The sequence below is a fragment of the Copidosoma floridanum genome, unplaced genomic scaffold (assembly GCF_036245765.1).
Source record: "Copidosoma floridanum isolate Cflo_tuat_1 unplaced genomic scaffold, Cflo_Japanese_pri ptg000008l, whole genome shotgun sequence".
In the NCBI taxonomy this organism is placed as follows: domain Eukaryota; kingdom Metazoa; phylum Arthropoda; class Insecta; order Hymenoptera; family Encyrtidae; genus Copidosoma; species Copidosoma floridanum.
In genome coordinates, this window is record NW_028321885.1 from 10,848,373 (window position 1) to 10,867,555 (window position 19,183).

A 19,183-nucleotide genomic window follows, 5' to 3' on the forward strand; every position below is an offset into this window, starting at 1 on the left:
CGAGGTCTGAAATTTTGGGAAAAGACTCCTTGCACCTTCAAGAATCATCCTTTAAAATATCATTTAATATTCCAGTGTTTTGATTTAGTGAGGAGCCACCTTAAATAAAAACAAAGCCACACGCCTCATCGGCCATTGGTGCCCTCCTTACTCCCTCACTGAAACAAGCAACCCCATGCCACTACCACCGTGTATAACTAAACAGCCTCTTTTTCCCCTTTCCTTCCCACTCTCAGTAATTTTAACAGTACGTTGAAAAAATGATTATTTATTAACATTAATAAACAACATAAGAATAATTACTGATAACATTTATACTTAGGTTAATGAATATGGCTCACGAAATTACTATCATCAATACTAATGTTGTTACTGTTACTATTACGCTTATTATTGTTATTATTATTATTATTATTATTGTTATTGTTATTGTGAGTAAGATAAAGTTTCATAGTGCAATGAAAGAAATCCATGAATAATCTACTATAAAATTACTGCTATAAGTAAAGTAATATTGTCTTGCCCCTTGTAAATTTTCCGCGCGTACATATAATTTAACGATAAATAAAATGAAACGGTCTGAACTTCATTATGCTTACCTGAAGACTACTGAAAAAGCAATTGCCGATATAAAAGTCGAAATTTTATAGAATTTAATAGATAAATGTAATGTTTCTAACGATTGTTTTACAAGAAAAATTCTTCAAGATAAACTAAACTCAAGATTTTACAAAAATGGAATACATCAATACGTAATAATGATCGATTTTTTGTGAAAGAGCAAGACTGGTTAAATACCGAAATAGATTTTACATTCAACAGCCACCTACGTTAGTTTAATTTAGTCTTTCAATATTATACGCATTTATTATTATCATGATTAAATTACAGAAAAAGAAGGAAACGCATAAAGAGGAAGAAAATCAGGTCATTTGGCGAAGGTTCTGATCGTAGTAAAAGATGGAAAATGGAATCTCTTTGCAGTTCAAATAGTGTAAATGTGTTAACGACTGCAGCATCAATGGCCTTACGTTCTGATGGAAATAACGCTGCTGCAAAACTGTTAAAGGAAACCACAGAAGGTTCTCCAAATCGGGCGAAAAAAATTTTAGATTCATGGGAAAACTCACATAATAATATTACTAAGCATACGCCTGAAAATACTTTATTTTTTATAATTGAAAACCGCTTTACTAAGCGACAATACGAAGCCATACGTCAAAATGCAAGAGTAAAAAATGGTGATATCTATCCAACTTAAAAAAACATCGTAAAAGCTAAAAAAGCTGCTTATCCAGCTAATATTCAAATAACGGAAAAAACTTTTGAAATTTCATTGCAGTCTTTATTGAATAATACTTGCAGTAGAATACTTCAAAACCTTCCGAATTCTCATGCTGAGCATGAAAATATTACTTGTTAATATTGAAATATGGATTTGACGGGAGTTCTGGATACTCCCAGTATAAGCAATTTTGGCACGGATTTACCGCGAGTGACGAGAGTTTATTTCTTACATCGATAGTTCCATAACAATTAAAAAATGTAGACACTGGTGTGGTAGTGTGGGATAACCCAAGGCCATGCTCTACAATATTTTGTTGACCTGTAGGATTGCAATGGCAACGCGAAAGCAAGGATTTAATCCATCAAAAAAATAAACTTTTGAAAAATGAAATTTCTCAGCTGAAACTATTTTCCGAAAAAAACATAAAAATACTATTTTCGCTCCGTTTGACTATGGCTGATAATAGGGTTAAGAGGTTTTTATTTATATCACACTTTTGTTAAGAGGTTTTTAAAAAGTGAATAACATTTTTTTTAAATCATTTTTTGTCATAAAAAACTTAAAAGTTCTCATTTATAACTTAAAAATAAAAAAAATAAAATTTTCCATTTTAGATAATTAATGAATTAACTGAAACGTCAAGTATGGCCTGCTCTATTTGCAACTCTTCGATTTCACAAATAAATAATTTGAATAAAGTTATTAAAAAAAAAGAAAATTATCAAGCATTCTCTTATAGCTTACGCATATTACACTCTTGGCTGCACTTATACGATTGCTGCCTGCATTTATCTTACCGATTGGATTTTGAGCACTGAAGGGTTTATTTATTAATTGTTTGCTCCCGGAAAATTAACAATTGAAAGTATTTCAATTAATAGCACTATGTGGACTGTTGAAAATAAAAGCAAGTGTACATATAATTTTTATCCGAATATTTTTAGGCTACAGTGAAAAATGGGTGTATGAAAATAATGGAAAATCGGAAAAAAAAAATTCAATAGTTAGTTACGTAACAAGTGTGAAAAAGACGATTTCCCGCACGAGTAGTGATTGACTCACACGAGTGGCCCGAGTTGACGGGAACAAGTACCAGTTGAGCTCACGAGTGCGTAGCACGAGTGTGATCGCAAGGTACGAGTTACCGTCACCGGCCACGAGTGCGAGTCTATCACACGAGTGCGGGAAATCGTCCCGCACGAGTTGCGTACAAGTTTTTTCGCAATGTGTGAGAAAAATAGGTACAAAACAGGTATAAAATTTGATTTCCAGTGTGTAGCAAAATTTTTTCCGGTGTGTGGCAAAACCTTTTCCGCATAGCTTTTCCGCTCACTGTGCGGCAAAAACCTTTGCCGCACACTTTTTCCACACACTGTGCGACAAAAACCGTTGCCACACACCTTTTCCGCACACTGTGTAGAAAAACCTTTGCAGCACACTATGTGGGAAAATCGATTTTCCACACTAATACCAGTGCGGAAAAGACCCATTTTCCGAACACTATTGCGAAATACTAGTTTTCCTACGAGTTTGAAAAGTCTTTGTTTGCGAACCGAGAGGTTTGTGGCCCGAGCCGAAGGCAAGGTCCGTAATGAGGTTCGTAAAGGAGACTTTTCGAACGAGTATCGGGAAAACTGCTTTTTTGCCCGAGGAAGTACCAGCCTCCTAAAACCACCCGAGGGCGGAAAAATAAATTTTTGTCAAAGTTGTCATTAAGGGTTGACTTCCTAAAAAAAGGGTTAAGAAATTTTAACGATGGAAACACCGCTCGAAGATTTTTTGAGAACCATTCAAAATCTTCAGAAATAACTGGTACAAATAAATATTTTTGACTCTGTAACTATTTTTGTGAAAAGATTAATTTCAATTGACTTGTTAGGGATCGACGAAGAGCTAATACAGAGATTTTATAATATACTTATAACAATAACTTGTGGATACACAGTTAATGAAATCGCTTTAAAAAAATATTGCTTGGAAACCGCAGAGAGATATGTAATGTTGTACTCTTGGTATTACATGCCACCAAAGGTTCATAAGGTAACTATTTTTTTTTCAACTTATTAGCAGACTACAGGGTATAAGTTTATAAACCACAACTCAAGTTCGGAACAACTGAAAAACCTCTACATTTTGCAATCTACCGAATAGGACTAAATTAATTTATCACCAATCTTAATTTTGACCTTTGTACGTGTCGGGAAAAAATCATATTATCTACTAACCTGTACTGTGTTTCAGATTTTGATTCATGGCGCATCAGTGATACGACATTGCGTATTACCTCTTGGCCGATTTTCAGTAGAAGTTCAAGAAACTTTACACAAGGTTACAAAACTATCACAAAGAGACAACAGCCGGAAACTGTCGCGCACTAAGACTAACGAAGATATCATTAATGGACTTCTTTTACACTCGGATCGTTTCATTTCATTACTAGGACTTAAACCTAAGAGAACAAAGAAGCCATTTTCAACTGATGTTTTAAAATTATTAACAGATACTGGTTGTATTACAATTCCCGCTAACAAAGAAAACGAATCTAGTGGTTCCGAATCAGAATTAGAGTTTGATTGAATACTAATGTTTAGTTTTAAGTTTTTATAATTTCATTAGAAGAAAAATAGATAAGATAAATAAAAACTTATGAACAAGAAATTATTTATTACTTTCAATTTTAATTTCTTTATTATACATCTATAAAAGTATCATTAAGGGGTAAACGGGGTAGATTTTTGTATGTTTGATATGAAATTTGTAATCAATGACCCCAAAAACCTTGAAAATGGTATACGTCTTGGTAACTTTATAAATTATGTGGTATTTCATGCAAGGGGCTGGTTTTTGAGGGGTTAAGGGGGTAGATTTTTGTAAGTTTGATGTAAAATTCGTAATCAGCGACCCCAAAAACCCCTTCGTACTGAATTTTATATCAATTACTTAATTTTTTGACTTTTGGCCAGCTTTTTGGCGATTTTCCTCACTGTGCGACGTAGACGCGAGTACCACCTGGGTGTCTTCCTTTTGATATGATTGGCCATGCCCTGCATATCTTGCAGATCAACTTCGCCTTACACACGAAACAGCCTCAAACCCCCGCAATTTACGCCACCCACATTCGATACTTATAGTCCCCCCCTCTCGTGCCCCAGCTCGCGACGATTCCTTTTACATCGGAGCCTCTGATCTCCTAAATTTACTTTTATCTGTCAAACTTGCCGATTTCACCTACACATTATTCAAAACCATGCTCCATGACATCCTTAATCAATGAGACCAGAGCGAGTGAAGCGAGCGTATAAAACGCGAGGGCATAGTGTTGGTATAGTTTCGGTAGCACTTCTGACCGGCTTCCCGATAGTGCAAGCGGCCGAGTGATGGGTTCCCCCCCCCTAATACCTTCATGCGCCTTATTTATCGGCTTTCTGAGTCTTGAGATTTCATCAACTATGTCACGCATCATTTATCAATCACAATCTCCCACCCACCTCTGGGTTTTGTTGTAATTATAGCTAATAAGAAATAGTTATAAGCTTGCCAATCCCAATGTATTTTATTTTTGGCCAGATGGGGATTTTCCCCAAGGCATTATAAACTCTCTAAACACTGTCTCTTTCTCTCTTTTTTTGTTTCCCCCTGACCACTTACAACTATTCACCATGAGCAAGTGTATTAGCCTGACGTCACAATAGAAAAAAGTACGTTAATTGACTTTTTCGCCTTGATCCAGCTTCTCTGCAGAAATCTGTCCGTTTATGGGCAAATAATGATGTCCAAAGTCTGCTATAAAAGTAATCCTCTACTTCACTTTTTTTATGTATAGTAAAGTAAAGAAATTGAGTTTTATTCCAGTGTCTTCGTAGTATTTCCTCTCCGATGCATAAAGCGGCTTATACTGTTAGTAGAAAATTTGAAAAAAATTAAGTTCAGGAGCATGGAGTGGTGTTGGCTCAGTAGTAAACGTGCTTAGTACAGATACAACACCGTTCTAGGGATTGTGGGTTCGATTCCCGGTGAATGCAGATTTTTCAAAAACTGTTTTCACCAGAAAAAGTTCCTTTAAAACCTCGGGCGTTTTGGGGCAGATTTTTCCGTGGAATTTTCCTTCAGAGTAGTTCTAGGGTTTTTCCTTGACCCACAGGTCTTCAGGCCTGAGTGAATGAGAAGCAACGTTAGGGCTATAGATTGTATATATGCATAATTTTTGTACGTAATTTACAGAAAAATAGTGTTACCACTACTGAAACTCGTGTTTACTATTTTTTTTCTCATAGTATTTGGCATTGAGAGCAAAGTAAGCCCCACCCCGAAGGTGTGCCTTGAAAAAATTTTACTGGAATGTAAAAGTGAATGTTTTCAAATCACTAACTAAGTTCAAGGTTGGGAAACAACGTTATTTTCTTGCTGAAGTTCTCTTACGGAGCACAAAAAAAAAATTTTTTTTTTAACTTTGTTGACATCTATTTGCTCCTTTATTCACAAAGGAAATTATTTGTTCACTATTGATACGGTTTGTTCACTATTAAAATATCGCGCATCTTGTCAAACATACCGAAATCCGAGACAAAATTTTCGTGAAAATATTCAAGTTTTTAACATTGCCACCATACAACAGGTAAATAAATCGTTATCTTGGCCTGTAAATACTTACACAGAATCGATGATACAAAAACTTAATGACAGCTATAAAAAATTATACAAGTTTTATTTTTATTTTATTCTATTTAGTGTAAATTTCAAGGAAGGTCATGTGCTTGTGGCTCACAGGGTGGGTGCAAGGCAGACTACCAAAGATATTCTACTTTTTTATGAATTTTCCCGGTGGTGGTGCACCTTACCCTCAAGAATTAAGTTGGGTTGTATCTCGAGCCGTACTAAATGCAGCAGTTCTAAAGTATTCCGCTTTAATGATATTGATGAAAATTCAGAGGGTATTAATGATCTTCCAGTTGATACATGGATCAGAATTAATATTGTACATGTGAAAAAAAATCCAAAATAATTTTGAAAGCTAACAGTCGACCAGTCAAAAGTTTACACATGGCCGCAATAACGAAGATATAACAGAAACTAAAAGAATAATTAAAGCTATGTTTTTACTTAGTATTTGCGAGTTTGAAGATTTTTCAACGAATGAGGAATCTACTTACTGTTTGAATAAAAAAAGATGGATGGTAAATTTCTTCACAGGTACGAAACATTTTACGGTACGAAAGATATTTTTTTATATATGCACAAATTTAGGCCTCTTAATATAAATTTATTTGCTAGATGACACGTTATTAGCGATAGCCATTTTTCCTTTCGTGGCACACTACCGCTTAATTAACACTACCGCACACTAAAATAAATACAAAACTATTAATTAATTCAAACTTTTTTTCTTCAAAGATGAAACTTTTACATCATTGCTTTGGTAAAAAAATGCTGTTTATACTTTTGGGCTAAATAAAGACTTTGGATCTGAATAAAACAATCGTTATATTTGCATGGTTTGATCCCAAAAAGTCATCACAATCGTAAAAAAAAGATTGCATTAAAAACGTTTCTTACACTACAACTATCGCCTTTTTTATATAAATTATTTAAAATCAAACAAATTTTTGATTTATTTACTGGTGACATCTTTTTAATCAGAAAATTTTTATGGCAGCTTTTTCAGTTCAAAAATCATGATGGCACTTTCTTTCTCCACATGGTCCATACATTGTGACAACAGATAACAGTCATTTCTTTAGCCACCATAGCAGTGCTACTAGTCATAGTGTATGCTATATTGTATAATTTAATAAAATTATTTCTAAGACTGTAATCAAGTTAACACTCACACACCAAATTGAGGTATCTGGAAAATAAGAAATAAAATATTTATACTTGAAACGTAGATGGAAAATGTAGTACTTACTAAGTTTTATTTTTCATAATAATACAAAACCCATTAAGATTTTTTACGAGATTATCATTAAATTCGCACACTATGCATACTATTTATATTTTACAAAGAGATTATAAAACCGTACTGTAAAATATTTATGAAGTACGTTATTTATTTAATTACTTGTTTATTGATACATTTATTATTTAAAGATCTCGTACTGTCTCGAATCAGTTATAATTATTCATTGATTATGAGAAATTCTTTTTATTAACATATGAAATAACTCCCAGTAATCATTGTTACTTAACAAATAAATAACTTTTAACTTGCATCTTGCCTTCCTGTAAAAACATTTTTTTTCTCCTAAGGCATTTAAATTTTGTGCTTATGTAGCTATGGAGGCTAATGTGAGGACATTTTTTGATACAATTTTTTTTATTACGTACGTACTACCTTTCTTTTCTAAAATATTGCTATGAAATTTTCAAAAGATGAGTGATGAAGAACTGATACGACGAAGATTGTATGATAGAAAGCTTTATGAATATATATGATTTAAAGGGAAAAATCTACCGAAGATAAATTTCTGGGAACGATGGGGTACAGAATCGTATAAAGATGTTTCCCCTCACTTTAACGAAAAAGGTCCTGCAATTAATGCATAAATAATCTTTAACTGTGTAATATTCTACTCAAGATTTTTCGTTGATTCTTGTATGGAGAAATATTCTACATCCAAAATTTAAATTTGGTAGAATACCAGTTAGTAGTAGTGCTGTCAAAAGGGAGTTTGATGAAATTAAACATAATTTGACGAAGAAGTTTAACAATCCTATTCGAATTGATAAATTTATTGACTTACAAATAAATTATTTTAAGGGAAAAATTCTTATAATACAAGCTGATTTAGAGAAAAACACTAGATCCCGTTGATATGAAAAATTGTTTTGTTTGCCATCAAAATGATAACAGTCAAATAAGTTAATGTTCTCTGCGTTATAGAGCAGCACATTAGAAAATACCATGCGTAGAAAGCTAGAAGAAAGATTCAAATGCTTAGAGTAAAATTGTTGAAGCAATGATTTGTCCTGCCTGTGCAAACGGAGATCTTGGTGGTGCATATTTATGCTTTTATTGCAAAACTCCGTTTTATGTTTTGGGTATTTGTTCGTTTCTAAAACTGTGGTAAAGAACGAATATGTAAAAATTGTTATAATCATCAACAAAATGAAGAATTTCAATTGTTAGGGGTGGAACCACAAAAAAAAAAAAAAAAGTCAATGAGAAAACACAGTCAAAAAGCAGTAGCTGCAGAGTAGCAAAATATTTGGGACAAAAAAAAGGTGATGTTAAGCATTCCAGTTGTTAAAAAAGGAAACAATTTTGTATTACAACCAATAAAGTTATATGAGAAATCTGTTGTTAAGCAGAACACCAGTGATTTTGATTCTATTCTTTATTTTACACTTATGGCTTTTGAAGATTTTCCATTTTTACAGAGATTGGTATGTATTTCAAATAATGCTTGGAAAAATTATAATCATAACACTAAAAAATTGTGTTTTAACGTTTTCTTGCTTCTTTTTTTATAATACATTTTTTCAATTATAAATTTTTTCAGACATTACAATTTTATAGACTGTTGAAATTTAAGAAGATTAAAGTTTTTGTTTGAAAACTGATGTTAAATATCACATACGCCTGAAATTTTTATTACCTTTTAAAGTAGGATATGAAAAAACGAAGTTATAAGCAAATTAAACAGGTAGAAAAATCGATTTTCCGTAAAAAAACGTTTATAACTTGAGCCAGCAGGATTACAGAAACCCAAAAATGGACAGTGTTGGCAATAAATTATATTTACTTATAAGTAACGATGGTAAGAATACGTATTTAAAATTGTGGGTCTTTGGAGTCATGCTAGCCTGAATTATAAAGGTTTTTTTACGGAAAATCATTTTTTCCACCTGTTTAATTTTTTTGTAACATTTTTTTTACCGTTTCTTGATACTTAATTTACATATTTAATACATACTTCAAATAATGAATCTTTTTTTGTGGCTGAATTCGATAATTTTTGTTTTTTAATATTACGGGGACTCTTCACACCATCTATGTGCCCTGGCCAGTCGCTAAATTCAGCTGCTAGTTTCAGGTTCCAATAGCGATGGTGCTTATGTGACTAAAACTATTTTCCTTAAAAAAATGTTAAACAAGCTTAGCTTTCCTATTTATTCAAAGTACTGTCATAAACTGGAAAAGTCCTTACTTCGGAATAATAAATCCACCTAATATCATCTGATTATATAATACGAGTTCATGGTCCTTACTATGTTTAATAATAATTATTCATTCATTTACATTATAATACCGTTTTAATATATGTTGTTATTTACCTAAAAGCTCACTTTAAATGAATAACTTTTAATATTTTGCCAGGTTCAAATTTTTCATAGCTTGTTTTGTTTTTTGAACAATTGCTCATAACTTCATTGATTAAAATTTTAAAAACATTAAGTAGGTAAAAGTTAGCTGCAATTTTGTAATCCTTCTGAACGATTAAAAACGTACAACTCGACCTAGCTTCAACACTTTAAATAATTGAATCTAGCTTTTGATACCTTACTGATTCAAAAAATGTCAAATTGGTAGATGATTTGAGTCAGTAAAAATATGACACTGCTTTTTTACGGTATGGTGCCTACGAAATATTTCCTCCTTCACCTCTTATAAAAAATATATCTGTTATTAAATTTTATCACGCAACTTTATTTCTTCTAAAGCCCTCTCTCACGTACAAAACTTTCAAACAAATTAAAACTTAACGATTTTTAATCAAAATCTGAAGTTTCCTCCAAAAATAATGTTTCCAGAGCTAATGTGTTAGCTAATATATTTCTGATTAAAAATTCTTTTTCCGACGATACTTAAATTTATCACATTTATAATGAGATTCATGTTAAGTGGCTTGCAAAACAATTATACAAACTTTTTTCTAGCCTTAAGAGACAGCCAAATGTAGCAATTTAGAGTACAGTTACATGAATATCAAACAATTGGTATGTATTTTAATTGAAGATGTACCATCAAAGACATCACATGGATATTGTAAAGGTGACAAAAGCAATCGCACTGCATGTGAATCTAAAGATTGTGTGGAAAATTATTTTACCTAAATGGGTAGGTTTAATTTTCACTTTAAAAAATGTACTCCGTTAATGCATTTACTAAAATAAGAGATTTGAGGCTATTTTTCGGCCCAAGAGACCTGTGAAGCAGAGTTCAAAGGACTATAGGCTAGCCCTGATTAAATAAAATAGCACTGGTGCTTGTGTGCTAACCACTATTTTTTCTAGTGAAGGCCCTGTAAACATTCAATCGTACAAAAAATGACCCAAGATAGGAAATGACTTAGAGCATTTTTCATGGCATTTGGACGATAACTGTGCCCTTGGTAGGAAAAATAGTATTCGGCATGTAAGTACCATCAAATACGATACCTACCGTAAGAATCCTCGGACTTTGCTTCGTAGGTTCCTTAGATCGCAAAATAGCCCCGATGGCAATGGCAGTTCTGTGACAAAAACTTGAAAACTAATATTCCTTGTCATATGTGCAAAGTGTTAATAATATAAGGCCTCTACCATCAGGGCTACACTTTGTATACTTTTTGGCCCTGTGGACCTAAGTACTTTTCTACCCTAGCGCACCGAACAATTATTGGACACCACAGGGGAAAAACAGTACTTTGCACCCTTGGTAGGAAAAATGTTTTTTGCGACTCGGTCACGATCGTATAGCCTTGCCCTTCGAGCACGTTAGTCATACTTGGCGCCTACAATACGAAACAGTAGTTTTCATCACTGATGTGTACCTCATCCAGGGTGATCACAATTATTATAAGGCATGCTTGTTATACAAAATACCGTATTATTTCACTAAAGCAAAAAGTTATTCATTATATATGAGATATTTCGTCACAAAAATGTGTGGTCTTAAACCAGAATTAATTTGATTCTCAGAATAGTCCAAATAGTCTCCACTGATAAATTATAATCAACAATTTTTAAACCATCTGGAAAATAATAAATTGTATTATAACAATTTTATTTATATTTTTACAGGTGATACAATTACTTTTGGTGTCCTTAATAATAATAAAGATAATTATGAATACAAATTATCAGAGTTCCCTAAAATAGTAAAAAATCTATTGATTGAGCAAGAAAGCTATTACTGGTTGGTGCAGTTGCGTATCGTGGTACGAGTGGTAAAATGCTAAGATGTGTAAATTACAATTCGCATGGAAGTTATGGGCACTACACGGCTTTTTTTTTACCGAAGAAGTAATATTAGTTGGATGGAATTTGATTACACATGCAAACCATTCAATTTTTAAATCTGAAAAGTATAAAATGAAACTAAAGTTTATAATGTCTGTTACAAATTTAAAAGCAACTGTATAACTTCTTATTTTTTACCTATTTAGAAAATAATTAAAACAATTATGAGTTATTTTCCAAATGTGATAAATAAATTATTTGAAAAAAAATTCTGTAGCTCTAAAAAAAAAACCTTGGTAAATTGATTAATCGGTCAATAAAAATGAATGGATCAAACAAAATTGGAAAAATAGGCAATTAGCAATGACTTGAGAGTGTTACGTCAGCGCAACGTACTATTCGAGTTTAAGCTTTCGCTTAGTAACTCGGGACTCGCACTGGGCGCGTAGGTGGGACGCGGGGCTAAGGGGTAGTTATTTTTGTTGTGTGAGTATTTGAAAGGGGGTGAGGGCGATCGTTTTGATTAAATCGACGCGGTTGTCGAGCAATAATGCGATGCACTCGTTCGCGACGTGCCTAGGATTTGTCGAGGATACCTGGTGTGATGTGTCAAACCGTATCCCGTTCGCGATCTAGAGGTTACCAGTACCGTAAGGAGCAAAGGTAGTTACACTCCAGAGGTTACGCAAGGGGGGCAAAATGGTTTAAGTTCGCGACCGGTGTAGGATCTACCAGTACCATCCGGAGTAAATGTGATTGTCCTAGACTTTACGTGAGGAGTAATTCGTCTATTTAATTTTGTAACGTGATACTTACCGATGCCGAATTTCGAACTCTAACAAAAACACGTCCGCGTTTGAAACCGAGAGGAAAAAAAAGAAAAGAACTTATCACTTTAGTATACAAAGTTGACTTACTTTTATTTTCAGTATAAAACGTACAGCGGAATAACCAGCGCGAGGTGTCCGAGATCGAAGATTTGAAACCGCACTCGTGGAGGACCGTGAGATAGCAGAGGTGGACTCTAGCTACTTAGTCAACCGTTCGAGGGTGAAAATGACAATAGCCAAAAATCTAATTAGCTAGAACTGCTCTAGTTTAGCCACTCAGAAATTGGCACATCCCACATCCGGCTTGTTCTCCTCTATGTGTCAAGAGAAGGGAAGGCGATTCACTTACTCGTGCCCTTCCTTTCTCTTTTACATCAAAAAGTTGCAAGATTTTATCATAACTTCATATAAACCTAAAGATGTGGTATTATCAGTATTAACAAATAGTAACCATTGTTAACCCATTCAATCGAGCCCAATGCAAAAAGAGCGGTGAAAATCGCTTAATATATAGGTTTGATTGAATAGATGTTCAGCATCTCGTGGTATTAATAACAGTCTTAGTAGTAGTAAAGTTTAGATATTAATAACCATAGTAATTTCTAGATTTTCCGCTAGTTACACCTGTACACGTGAGCATTGATCAGACTAATAAATAATGATGAATGATTAATTAACAACGGCAGTTTCTGTGGTTAAAACACTATTGTTTTTTTTTTTAGTAAACTATTATATTGTTAACTTACTTAGGTTTACCGATAGTTCCCATTCGTCATTAGTTGTAAATATATTTCGAAATGTTAGTAGTATTTGGTTAACTGTGGTTTTCTCTGCTTGTCGTAGGAGAGGAAGTCGGCTCAGGGTGCCCTGGGGGATCAGAAATTCCGTTACCCGTGTTGGGGGCAAGAGTGCGGACTCTCTCTCTCTCTCTCGACATCTCTGTGTCAGGAAAAAGGGGGAAGTGCCATGACTTTCGCGTTTTCTTTTACATTCGAAACAGTGATAGTTTTTAACAAAATTACAATTTAGGCTATTGCAGTATGTTCATGAATCTATACATACTAATATCTAATATTAAACCTCAGCGCAGCTGTTCCCCGTTAACCTTTTGCATCTGTTAATTCTTCAAAGTTATTTTATTATTTTACGCTTTGAAAAGTATTTCATTTGATTTATTTTCCGGTTAGCATGGGCCAGCGTGCATGTATGTAAGTCATGCATGGGCGTAGTACCTTAGCTACGAGCAATCTTGTAGGTGATTAACCTCTTTGCAGATACACATTGGCCCCTACATTTAGTGTTATAAAATCGGTACGGAAAGTTTTGAAGAAAGGGGAAAAAAGTTTTAATGTGGATACACCGATGTTACAGGGCTTACAACTGTTCAACTTATAAATTTGTATGTAATAATCCTCTTAAAGTGTTACTCCTAATATTTTTAACTGAATGTCTTATTTTAAAAAACACTATACAATAAGTATAAGGAGATTTAGAAATCTCTGTTGACTTAAACGTTTTTGAAAAATCATAAGTTTTTTTCAATATAATTAAGTTAAAAGATTTTTTCCTTTCATATGAATTATGACAGTATTAAATATACACATAATAAATTAAAAATGCACGACTAATAAAATTTGTAAATTTTGTAAAATTTGTAAATATAAAGAGTAAGAAATTATGCGGTTTTATTTATGAAAAATAAGCTTTTTATGTACACTTACCTAACATAAAATTTTGTTCAGTGAGTTAGTGAATAATAAAAAAGTAGCTTATGTAAGTTGCTAAAAGATTTTCGGATTTCAGATCTACAGTACTGTCAGTCTTAAGAGCGTAAAAGAATTTCCAGAGTGAATAAATTTCTAGTTTCATATTTTCCATGTACGTTGAAATTTTCATACCATTTTAGAAGAGTATACCATAGAATTCAAATAGTAATTTTAATTAGAAACTGGAAAAAAGCCATAATTTAATTGGATTAGATTGGCTAAAAGCTTACTACAGTTTTGAGTTAGACTATTATTTTACGTTAGAATTTTGCACATTTACCATAGGATAATTCTGTTACGCTGCTTATGGCTGGATTTTCTCTTGAAAATTGATTAACCTCAGTAGCTTATTGGCCACGTAGCATCATAAGTTTTTTTATAACAATTGTTTCTAATGAAACTGCAAATAATTAGTAAAACAGTATCCTGCAAATACCTTTTGAATTAATGCTACAAATCTCTAACTACAGCGGTGGCTATGTTGGCTTCAGTCTCATTAACAGAATCATTGTTTCTTGTTAAGGGTTGTGGAAAAAAAATTATTAACGCTGCCCCATAACGATTCAAAACGCACTGTATCTTTGTTTGGTGTTGGATTATGGTCTCAAATAGTGACTTATGTTAATAGCAAGTACATAATATAAATGTGAGAATAAAGTCATTTTATCATTAACAATGCCCTTACCTAAATTATAATAAGATTGAGTGAGAACCCGTAACGCTCTTATTTTTCAAAAATAAAATAAAAAAGTCGTCATAAAAATTTTCTCGTCCAGATCTAGCAGGGCCCAAAAAGTTTAAGCTTTTTATAGATCCGGACAATATGAAAAAAATATTTCTATAATTAAATATCCATTTTAAGTGTTTGTCTATTCTGACCCTGAGAATATGCTGGTTTTCGTTGAATGATACATATATACACACATAGTGATTATTCTTTTGGACTCTCTTTTTTTTTGTACACTTTCTTTTTATCTAAACTGTATGGATCTTGTTTTGATTATGCCTTTTTTGCGTGTAGCCCTTCAGGCTCTTTTTGCATGAGAACATAAAGAACTAGTAAAATCCAACGTGACTTATCGAGAGGCAGGGCAAGACCGCTTGCCGGATTGCATCCTTATTGGCGATTCAGCAAATTCATCAGCTGTTAAGAAATGACTTAGGACAGTAACACAGCCCATTGTTGAGGCATATCTATATTAATGCATGTCTATACCTAGAAAGACATTTATAGCATTTCCTTGTATATAGATGTACCTCAACTTAAAGGTACCCAGTAGACGATAAGTACTGTGATAATGCACTCAAAACCTAACCTAATCTACATACACAGTAATAAAAATACATGGCTATCGGCTATTGGGTCGGTTTACTCAGTTATCGTTTACCGGATCCGTTAAATAAAAAAAATTGATTAATAGTCTATTGAAAGTCTAGTATCAGTGACCTGCATTTGTATTCATTCTTAAAATTCCACTTTGTACTAACAACTTGAACGTAATAAAAGCCATAAAAAATCTGAAATGAATAGCTTCGGCAGCCATTATGCTCGTATTTGCAGAAAAAATTTGACGAAGCATACATCATAAAATATCTAAATGTATTTAGTAAAAAGTCAAGTTATAAAAATATTTTCGATTAATTTTTGTATGTTATTAGACTAGTTGAAAGGTTTTAGAAAAGCGTACATTTTCATGAACTTATTTTATTTTTAGTTCCTTCTGCATAGAATTCATTATTAATTATATTGAAACTTTGATAACTTCTTTCTTCACAAAAATCAATAGTATGGCTATGATCATTTTTTTTCATCCTACCTTCAATTATGTTTTAATTTTTATAACAGTTTTTGTATAATAATTAAAAAAAAATTTTTAATCTGTACGTTTAAAGAATCTTTGGAAAAAATAGTCTAAACTCAATGAGTGCACAGAAAAAACTTTTTTTAGGTTATAACAGTATAACTTGGTTAATTAAAACTTAGAAAAAAAACTTCAAACATAAATGTTTTAGGAACAATCAACATGCGTATTTTATTAAGGAATCTTAAAAATTGGGCGCAATTTCACATTTTTAATTAAACGCTTCAAAACTTTTACTGGCTTAGCTTGGGAAAATTTAATTTTACTTTTGAAAATGCTGCCATCTTTGAGAAAATTCAGAAAATCGAACAATTACACAAGCACTTGTATTTTTTCTTAAACTTGAAAGTGAGAATTTAAATAAAATGTTTTCTGATATTTTTGTGTTTGATCGTCCTCAACAAGTTTAAGATTTTAAGCTTCTATTTTGAAAGTTTTAAGATAATTATTTTACCAACTAGATTTGGATTAAAAACTGTTAAAATCGAGAAGATTTGTGTACAAATTATGTGATAGACTTAGCCAAGAAATTACACAATATTAATGAAAACCAATTTGTTTTGATCGCCGATGGCACTTATTTAAGATGTCAAAAGAGTGCAAATAGTATCAAAGAAAATTATGTTCAGGGCAAAAAGGGTATTTCTTTGTCAGCCTTTTACTATTTGCACTAATGATGGTTTTGTGGTTAATATCTTATGACCTTATGATGCAAACGAAAATAATTCTACTATTTCAAGAGAATCGTTAGATGATAATAGTCGCTTACAAGACTTATTGAAAAAAATCGTTGTTCTTATTTTGGATAGAGGATCTCGTAATGTGGTGCAGGAATTACAAAGCCAGAGTTCTCGTGTACTCATGCTTTAAAAAAGAAAACGAAAGCAAGTAACAGCAGCATATCCAAATTACTCTCATTTAGTCACTGTACTTCAATGAGTAGTTAAAGCAGTACACGGTATAGTCAGTCAACAACTCATCATTAGCTTGACAATCGACTACTTTCTTATACTGTAAAACTGTTTGGTTTCTAATAAATACATTTTGAAAGCTCCTGTAGCTCCTACGAATGAAGTTCTTAGAAATCCTCAGAAGTGTGATAACATAAATACTTCAACTATAGAAGTAGAAAATATTATCTTTTATCTTCTGATTTATAAGATTTTCCAGAGATGACGGAGTAAGATTTATAAATATTTTATACAAAATTAAACCAAGTATCTCAAGCTATTTCTTACCGAGCAGAGTTGATGGATGATGGCAGTATGTGTTTGAATCACTCTTTATTTGAACGCTGAAGATACAAATCGGCAGATCTGCTGTGACATATTTTTAGAGTAAGTGGAGCGACGTAGAGGTCCGATTCAGGAGTCTTTCAGTGGGAGTGCAGGATCAGGAAGAGCACATGTTGGTTGCCGTCGATAGTATCTGTTATGCCCGCGAGGCAGAACCGCATCTCTTATTCCGCAGAGAAAAGAGAGGGAAAGGGGTGAGTATGGGCGCGCAAGACAAATCTCGCACAACCCACCTGCCTTATTTCTTCAATGACCTCAAGTTTCGCCCACCGTGCCTGGGTTGGACTCAGCCACAGGGTCTTTAGAGGGAATGTCGCCAGCACCAGGTGACAGAATGGGCAGTAGATAAAGCTTACTGGTAAGATGGATGCATTCACTAGTAGCAGTCCAGATGGTGGCGGCGTGACTGAGCCTGTTGGGTCCAGGAAGAACCGACCTAGCGGCCAGATAAACTCTAGACTGGAGGAGCGTGGTATCCACCATCGTAAATCTGGAAATTATGACGTAGAACCTTGCACTTATGTCGTTGTTAGAGTGTATTTAAGTACTTGCGGCTCCAGTGGCTCCAGAACTGGTCTCGGATTCCCCAGATCAGCTTCCAGCGACTCAAGTGATCGAGCTTCATTAGTGGGGTTCTGGTCTGAAGCACTGAATTCAGCATGCCTCTGAGTCAAAAGTTCCCAGAGGTGAGAATATCCAGAGAATTGAAGCCTCCAGTTAGTAGAGTGAGAGGGTGGCTATTGAGTATTACTTTGATGCTGGCCAAAACGGTCGAAAACTCCTCGTGGATGAGGTTGCGTGGTCCAAAGACACGGGGAAGATGTTTTATCGCTTTCACATTGGACTCCCATAATCTGGGCGCCCAAAGAGGAATAAAGTGCCATGTGACGCCTTGCTCTGAAAGTGAGCCAGCAACACGCTGCCACCTTATTTCGGCATCCTGCTGCGCGAAAGCAAGTAAGTGCTCTGATGAATGACTTGGTGGAAAGATCGCTAACGAGCTCAAAGTGCACCGCCTTGTTGGTCATACGGAAGAAGATCTTGTAATACATACATATATATGCGTAGCAAAAAGACTAACAAAATAAGCTCTGGTTGATCCTAATTGGTCCAGTGGTTATCCCCCACAATAAAAAAAAACCTCGTTTTTTGAGCCAATATTCAAAAATTATTAACTCTTTTTTGCGTAAATATTAAGAGCTAAAATTTGGCAGAGTTGTAGCTTTAGTAATCTTTAATAACCAGACCAAATTTCCGCAAGATCGAATAGATAGTTTTTGCAAACCGCAGCTAAAAGAAAAAAAGGTAATTTGTGGAAATGGCCTAAAAAAAGTTGTTCAAAACCTTAGTTGCAATTTCTTTGCGGGATCATATTCTTTAATACTTACCCCACAACTTACTAAAATATCGAATTTTTTTGCAGTGTGGAAGTTGGTTATTCGTTCCCGAGATATCATTATGTTTAAGAATGTTTGCAGTTTGAACGTACTCGCGTGGTCACACTGGAGCCGAGCTTCGGAAAGTTGACTTGGCCTATGTATCGGTGGCTCCGGCAGCTTATTGCCTCTCATGTACCGTACTGCCGTGTGCCAAAAATACCCATGTGATTGATCATTTTTTAAGCAACTTCTACACAGCAAAAAAATTAATACTATGGTAAGTTATAAAAGAAATATTCAGAATATGATCCCGCAAAAAATGCATCGAAAGTTGTAAGAAAAATTTATTTGTTTTGCCAAAGAACCTTTTTTTTTGTATACAGCTGCGGTTTGCAAAAACTATCCATCCGATCTGGCTGAAATTGGGTCTGCTTATTAAAGATTACTAAAGCTAATATTTTATTAAATTTCAGCCCTTAATATCTATGTAAGAGAAAGTTAATTCTTTTTTTAATATTGGCTCAAACACGAGATTTTTTTTATTTCGTGGGGAACCACTGGACCCCTTGAGATTACCCGGACCTTATTTTGTTCATTTTTTT

The 19,183-nt window shown here is 33.7% G+C and overlaps 1 protein-coding gene across 2 annotated transcripts in view; it reads left to right on the plus strand.

Moving 5' to 3' along the window:
* Window positions 1-19,183, plus strand: part of ND-19 (NADH dehydrogenase [ubiquinone] 1 alpha subcomplex subunit 8) — a 62,247-nt gene that overhangs the window by 19,864 nt on the left and 23,200 nt on the right. The gene's annotated exons all lie outside the window — the stretch shown is intronic.